The sequence below is a fragment of the Malaclemys terrapin genome, chromosome 23 (assembly GCF_027887155.1).
Source record: "Malaclemys terrapin pileata isolate rMalTer1 chromosome 23, rMalTer1.hap1, whole genome shotgun sequence".
Classification (NCBI taxonomy): domain Eukaryota; kingdom Metazoa; phylum Chordata; order Testudines; family Emydidae; genus Malaclemys; species Malaclemys terrapin.
In genome coordinates, this window is record NC_071527.1 from 8,746,935 (window position 1) to 8,755,478 (window position 8,544).

An 8,544-nucleotide genomic window follows, 5' to 3' on the forward strand; every position below is an offset into this window, starting at 1 on the left:
AGTAAGGGCCTTAAAAGGTGGAACAGGAGTACTTGTGGCACCTTAGAGACTAACAAATTTATTAGAGCATAAGCTTTCGTGGACTACAGCCCACTTCTTCGGATGCATATAGAATGGAACATATAATGAGGAGATATATATACACACATACAGAGAGCATAAACAGGTGGGAGTTGTCTTACCAACTCTGAGAGGCCAATTAATTAAGAGAAAAAAAAAAAAACTTTTGAAGTGATAATCAAGCTAGCCGAGTACAGACAGTGTGATAAGAAGTGTGAGAATACTTACAAGGGGAGATAGAGTCAACGTTTGTAATGGCTCAGCCACTGTCTGTACTCGGCTAGCTTGATTATCACTTCAAAAGTTTTTTTTTTTTTTTCTCTTAATTAATTGGCCTCTCAGAGTTGGTAAGACAACTCCCACCTGTTTATGCTCTCTGTATGTGTGTATATATATCTCCTCATTATATGTTCCATTCTATATGCATCCGAAGAAGTGGGCTGTAGTCCACGAAAGCTTATGCTCTAATAAATTTGTTAGTCTCTAAGGTGCCACAAGTACTCCTGTTCTTCTTTTTGCGGATACAGACTAACACGGCTGTTACTCTGAAACTTAAAAGGTGGAGGTACTCATTTGACTTACAAGGTAGACCTGTGTGTTTGGAGGCAAAGGTCACAAGTTACTTTCCTGAGGCTCATTTTGCTGGGTTGGCTCCTGATGTACATGGTGTTTCCATGTATATGGTCATGGCCATTGATTATTATCCAACCTCAAAATCTGTGTACTAAAGAGATGGATTGAATCACCTTACAACGAATCCTGTCCCTTACAAATCCTGCTCTCTTCTGAAATCTCTCAAGTGTAGTCAGAGAGACAGATGTTTATCTTCAACTTAACGCCTTGAACCACTGGTTGAGGCAAGTGTGGGGAATAACTATTTAATGGAACATGAAATTGCTTTGGAAGATATCCAGGTAGCAATAGCTTTACTGATACCTGCAAACATGCCCTATTTGACTTGTTGAATCCAAATCTGTTGGAAATTAAGTGCTATAGTGTGACACCGCAGAAGCTGAGAGAGAGAGAGTGAGCTTTGGGTAGACTGCTGGATAGAAAGAGGCTTGGAATTGTGAGCCAAGAAACTATTCGTGCTGTCGTTAGGGAAATAGAACTTTGTGTACATTCTTTGTAAATAAACAGGATTGCATAAAAAAAAAAAAAACACCTGACTCCATCATCCATTTCTCCCCCTAATGGAAACAACTCACAAGACCCAAAATATTCACTAAAAAGCGACAGAGAGTCCTCTGGCACCTTTAAGACTAACAGACTTACAGACAACCCCCCAACCTAAAACAAATACTCACCAGCAACCACACATCACTGAACAAAACCACTAACCCAGGAACCTATCCTTGTAACAAACCCCGATGCCAACTCTGTCCACATATCTATTCAAGTGACATCATCATAGGACCTAATCACATCAGCCATACCATCAGGGGCTCGTTCACCTGCACATCTACCAATGTGATATATGCCATCATGTGCCAGCAATGCCCCTCTGCCACGTACATTGGCCAAACCGGACAGTCTCTACGCAAAAGAATTAATGGACACAAATCTGACATCAGGAATCAAAATACTCAAAAACCAGTGGGAGAACACTTTAACCTGTCTGGTCATTCAGTGACAGACCTGCGGGTGGCTATATTACAACAGAAAAACTTCAAAAACAGACTCCAAAGAGAGACTGCAGAGCTAGAATTGATATGCAAACTAGACACAATCAACTCCGGTTTGAATAAGGACTGGGAATGGCTGAGCCATTACAAACATTGACTCTATCTCCCCTTGTAAGTACTCTCACACTTATTATCAAACTGTCTGTACTGGGCTAGCTTGATTATCACTTCAAAAGTTTTTTTTTTTTTTTCTCTTAATTAATTGGCCTCTCAGAGTTGGTAAGACAACTCCCACCTGTTTATGCTCTCTGTATGTGTGTATATATATCTCCTCAATATATGTTCCATTCTATATGCATCCGAAGAAGTGGGCTGTAGTCCACGAAAGCTTATGCTCTAATAAATTTGTTAGTCTCTAAGGTGCCACAAGTACTCCTGTTCTTTTTAAGACTAACAGATGTATTGGAGCATAAGTTTTCGTGGGTGAATGCCCATATTCACTAATTGCTCAGGTCAAAAGGGATAACAATATTATGAATTCTTTTGTTTTCATGTTCTTAGATACAGAATAGACCTGCTACAGTAAAGAACCATAAACAGCTGAAAATACTGTTTTGTTGGCTCAGAGCTAGCTATCAGTAGATCTAGAAAATAAGAGTGTTGTTACAAAATACTTAGAATTCAATTATTTGTAAAAATTGTTTTAATTTTTCTCTGATTAGGATTTAAAAATAAGCAATTAGATATTCTGTAAAGTGATCAGGAAATTTGTATGATTAAAATCAGCATGTACTGTGTATACATGGCTTCACCATATAGGCAACCTCGCATCTACACTTGTAAGAGGATCACATTTCCTGAAGCAGTTTCAAACCACTTCAAGCTAGGACAGTTTTAAGCTACTTTATGTTTCAAATGTGAATGGTGTCCAGCTGTGTCAATTAACTTTTTAAATCATGACCATGATCTAAGATCCAGATTGTAAGAACTTGCTTACATCATTCAGATACTATGATGAATATTAAACTTGAAATGATTTGACATCAGATTTAAAACCATTTGAGGAAACATGATTCCCTATAAATATAGAAGGGGGTTAATTAGTATTAAACTGCAAAGATCAGATTCTCAGGTGGGGTAAATTGGCAAAGTTTCCTTGACTTTAATGAAATGATATGACTTACATTAGCTGAGGGTTTGGCCCTGATAACAAATATAAAATTATCATAGAGCAAGCCAAAGTCAAGGAAATGTAATACAGCTACACCATGAACAATACTATTGACTTGTACCACCATCTGCTGGAAGACACAGAAAATAAAAACAATTGGAAGTTGTTCTATACTCCCTCGGGATCAGATTTACTCTTCTTGACACAGATTTGGGCCCTAGTCAGGGGGCGACATACTCATGTAACCGAGGAGCAGAATTTGGCCCTAATATGGGTTCAGTCTCTCAGTTTTTTTGTCTTTTTATCTTATCTATTGATATGGCATCCATCCCTATAGTAGAAGAGCAGCTGTCCCATTTCATACAAGATACATCAATATCTATATTGTTTATTCACAATGTTTTTATCTTTGTTGTACTGTTCCTTTTGAGAAATAAGAAAATAGAGTAAAAGTAAAATGTACTTTTTATCCCAAATCTATGTGCTATTCCTGATCTTGATTTAACACGACAGAGCGTCTTTCCTCTGGATTAAGAATCCAGCTGAGACAGCTACCCCAGTCCCACACAGTCTACAAGGAAATCCAAGGTCAGAGCAATGGTGTTCAGTGATGTGTAGCTGCTCTCTTTGAACATCCTGATAGATGAAATAAAGGACTGGGGGTCATCATTAAAAGTATCTTAAATGGGAGCTCAATCCCCAGAGCTCTGATTGCCGAATCAGGAAAAAACAAGAAAGTATGTCCTCTCAGGGATTGGCATATTCAAGTTTACAAGAGATATGATAAAGACTGGCCATGATGTAGAAAAATCAGAATTCAAGTTTGCCAGTAAGAACAGAGCCTGAGTAACAGTCAACTAAAGAATGGAAGAGAACAGTTTACCTAGGAAGTTACAAGAACCTTTATTAAAATGGAGGGCTACTTTTGTCCTTCTGTTTGCTAGCTTCTGGCAAAGGTTGACTCAGGAATAGAGGCGGAATGTCTTCGGGTCCAGCAACTCTGCTGGCTTGGGAAAGTGTGCACTGCATCACTGACTCCTCCCTATGTGAGACAATCTCTGTGCCTCTGTTTCAACAGTTTAAAACCCTTAAAAATATTTTTCTTTACAGCTCAATATAGAAATTGCCAGAACCTAGTCCTCTACTTTTTTATTTAAAAACAAACCAATAATGAAATGGGGATGTTTGCACTAAAATGATATGAATCAATGTCTGTATTTTTATATATTTAGATGCCAAACAAATATATAAAAATCTGCATTAAAATAACGATTAGTAAGTTTGCAAAATTGAGCAATGGCAAGTTAGGAAATGCCAAGATTCAGGTAGTCTGAGTACTGTGCACGGTGCATTTTGACACAGTCTTTAATTGCACAATTGTACTATTTTTTTCCACAGGCCCCCTCATTCAGTGGTAATTGAAGTTTTATTTGTTGTTTGCCTTCAGATACTGTGCACCTGTGTTCATACTTCTGCAACATGAACATATCAAGCCAGGTTCCAGGTCTCAGCCCTTCTCTTCAAGGTGCTCAATGGCCAGGGCCCAGTATATCTGGGGCTCTTTCCAAGTTACCCCAAGGCAAAGAGTTCAGTGCATCTCTGGGGGCTCCTGGCACCCTGCTGGGGGAGCCTGGGGGCAGTGGCAGGCCCAGCAGGAGGTTGGTGAGAGACTCAGTCAAGGGGTGTGTGAGGACCAGTAAAAGATATTACTTCACCCACCTTGTCTCTAATATCCTGGGGCTGACACAGCTACAACTACATTGCATAATCACATGTTTAACTTTCAGCATGTGCTTACATCCCATTGACTTTAATGGGATTCAAGCAAAAGCTTCAAGTATCAGAGGGGTAGCCGTGTTAGTCTGAATATGTAAAAAGCAACAGAGGGTCCTGTGGCACCTTTAAGACTAACAGAAGTATTGGGAGCATAAGCTTTCGTGGGTAAGAACCTCACTTCTTCAGATGCAAGACATCTGAAGAAGTGAGGTTCTTACCCACGAAAGCTTATGCTCCCCATACTTCTGTTAAGCAAACGCTTGTTAAGCATATGTTTTGCTGAATGGGGGTGGCTTGCTGCATCAGGGCCTCTAGTGGTGGAGCTTTCTCAGGGGACAGTCTGTGACAGTGGAACAAACTCCCAAAGGAACTAAGGACCATCACAAACCTTCCCACCTTTCCCAGTGCAAGGTGCATTTCTTCAACCTGGCTTCTCTAATATAAATACAGAGCAATATGTACACACAACCTCACGCCCAAAGAAACCAAAAATCAAAGCCCTACCAAAACAAAACTGCACACACAATTCTCCCCATGAGAAGAGGATGGGAGAGAATGAACTGGACATGACAAATGTTATTTGCAACCGTGTTGTAGCCATGTCATTCCCAGGATATTAGAGAGACAAGGTGGGTGAGGTATAGGGTGACCAGATAGTAAGTATGAAAAATTGTGATGGGGGTGGGGTCGGGTTGATAGGCACCTAAACCCCAAACATCTGGACTGTCCCTATAAAATTAGGACATCTGGTCACCCTAGCTGAGGTAATATCTTCTGTTGGACCAACTTCTGTTGGTGAAAGGAATAATCTTTCAAGGACCTGAAGAAGAAGTCTGTGCAGTTCTTTCACCAACAGAAGTTAGTCCAATAAAGTTATTACCATGACAGGTGTTAGTCATATTATTAATGTACTAGGGCAGAGGTTCCCAAAGTGGGCTATACCGCCCCCTGGGGGGCGCTGGAACGATCCAGGGGGGCAGTAGTAGCCTCAGGTGCGATTGGGGGGCGTTGAGTAAAAATAAGGGGGTGGTGGAAGCATAAAGAAAGAAGAGAATATAAGAAAATTTTGAAAAACCGTTTGTACATGTTTCATCTGTTGTGTAACATAGAGTTAAAGTTGCAGTGATTACTTTATTTTCCAAATAAATTCACAAATTATAACCGATCAGGTGTCTAGTCTGCCAACAGCTCTTAACAAGCAAGTGTTGGCAGGCGAGCGTGTCACGCATTGTCGGGAAGTCCAGCATGCATCGGCAGGAATATGTGCGTGTAATGACTTGTTTACAATACGATACTATAAATCGGCGACATGTATGAAATCTAATTTAGATTGTTTCTGAATTGTGTAAAAAGCAGTTAACAATAGTTCAATAAGTATTTAAAATTTTTTATTCATATTCGATACCTTCAATCTTTACGGATTACGGATCACATACAAAGCAAATTGTATTATTGTTGTTTCAATAAAACAGCAATTTACACGTGAGTATTTTTATACATTTTCTTACATATCTGCCGTACGTTTCTGTGTCTCTAGTGCTTACTAATAATAAAATTGTAGCAGGCTTGTGTCGGTACAGTACTATTTGAAGTGTACAGTCAATATATTTGTTATATTTTTTATTACAATATTAACGAAAACAGGAGAAGGAAATCGTAAAAAAACTGTTAACTATTAACATTTATTTATATCTATCGAATCATCTGTGTTAATTGGTAAATAAGGTGTGTATTAATAAGGAACAATTATCTAAATAAGGGCAAACTAAATTAAAACTATTAACTGATTTTTAATTGCATATTGATTATTTTTAAATTAATTATTTCTTGATAAATTTAGTTTGATATTTGACAATTTAATATCAAATACATATATCTAATGCTGAGCAGAGAACAAAACCCAGTTTATTGGTTTCATTAGTATTTTAGTTTGGTTGTCTTTTGCCGTCTTACGTAAAAACCACTGTATACCTGATGTCGTGGGCGATATTCTAATAACACATCTTTCTTTACTATATTGTAGGACGTAGGTAGAAATATAGATACATAAAAGAACGCAAATTTGTCACTGCATCTTTCTGTTTGTTCGCTTAAAGAAGGTAGATTTCCAGGGGGGCGCTGAGTAATTTTTTTTCTGAAAAGGGGGCGGTAGGCCAAATAAGTTTGGGAACCTCTGTACTAGGGTAAGCTGCTCAGATACTGCATTGATTATAACAGGATAAAAACCTATATAGAATAAAGTGAAGGAGAAAGAGAGAGCCTCTTGCTGAGATTATCCTTTTCCTTCTCCCTAATGAGCCTATTTGCTAACAAATATATACATTCTTAGTGCTGTTGTGGCTTTGTGCAGAAGTGTGAATTGTCTCAGTAGATTCGGATGTAGTCTATCCTTTAGGCAAAGATACCTAAAAAAGGGGGATATAAATAACCTTATGCAAATCCGCACCACTAGGTGGAAGCAGATATTTTGAGTTGTCATTTATTGAGAAACTATTTCAAAAAGCAAAGTAATGTTCTTGGAATTCTGCTTTAAGCCATAAGGCTCACAGCTAAGCAGAGTCATCTACAGAGTGACAGGTTTCAGAGTAGCAGCCGTGTAGTGTAGCAGCACTACAGAGTGCTGGATCTTGAATTTTTTTTCCATACAAGAACCTGCCTAAAATCCCTTTAATAAATTATGTTTTTTTGTTTTTTTTTTAAATGGAGATATCCTATCTCCTAGAACTGGAAGGGACCTTGAAAGATCATCAAGTCCAGCCCCCTGCCTTCACTAGTAGGACCAAGTACTGAGTTTACCCCAGATCCCTAAGTGGCCCCCTCAAGGATTGAGCTCACAACCCTGGGTTTAGCAGGCCAATGCTCAAACCACTGAGCTATCCCTTCACCCTTCTAATTGTCTGTCCTATGACGGACAAGCATTATTACAATTACCTGTGCTCCTACACGATGCTGCATTTTTGAAAGGCCCAACTTTAGGGAGCCAGGTGTAGACAGTGAAGGGTGCATAACACCAGCACAGAGACAGGCAAACTCTCTGTGCTGACCATGCCCTTAGCTTCTTGCAGAGTGGCCTCCTGGTTATGTACTACAAATGGAGTAGGCCTCAACTGTGTGCTGCTGTATACTTTCCATCTTGTGCAATTGCACAAGTCCCCAGTTTACACAATGGTATGGAACAGGGGCTTAGTCACATCAGACCCTGAATCAGGGAGAAAGTTCCCTAAACAAGTAGCATTCTATTAGTTATATGCTGGTACCTGGTCAAAGGGGGCATTTTTTTCTTGCTTTATTATCTTCTTGTATGTTTGTGCTGTTAATGTGTTAATTAATGACAGTTAAGGACCATCTTGTTCAATGTTTGTACAGGTTCTAGCACAATGGGATCCTGGTCTGTGACTGGGACTATGAGGCAGTACTGCAATACAAATAATCACATGCTGATCTACAGAAATACTTTTGTACCATGGCCCTCCCCACTGGCTTAAGAGATTAGTCACTGAAGATGGAAGTATGTGAACCTGACATCTGCAGTTTAACTCAGTCCCCTCATCTCCTGCACTGAGTGTTCTTTCTGCTCAATATGCACTGTCTGAACACACAGGAGAACTGTAATGGATTATGACAAAGGTAAGTGTTGTTTCTTCTCCTTCTCTCTCTTCTCTTTACAGATGAGGCTGCAGATAAGACCTGTGACCCATGACTGTCCCTGGCTGCCACTCAGATGGACAGCCCTGAGGCTGTGTCCAGGGCAGCCGTTTATATGCTTGCCCAGGAAACCCCTTAGGAAAGGCAGGAAGCCCCTGCTGGGAAACCCCTTAGGAAAACTGGTTCTGACTGGAACTTGTTTACAGTTTCCAGGAGATCAGTTCAATGTGAGTAAGGGCAGAGGGACCCAGTCCTATGAACTAATGT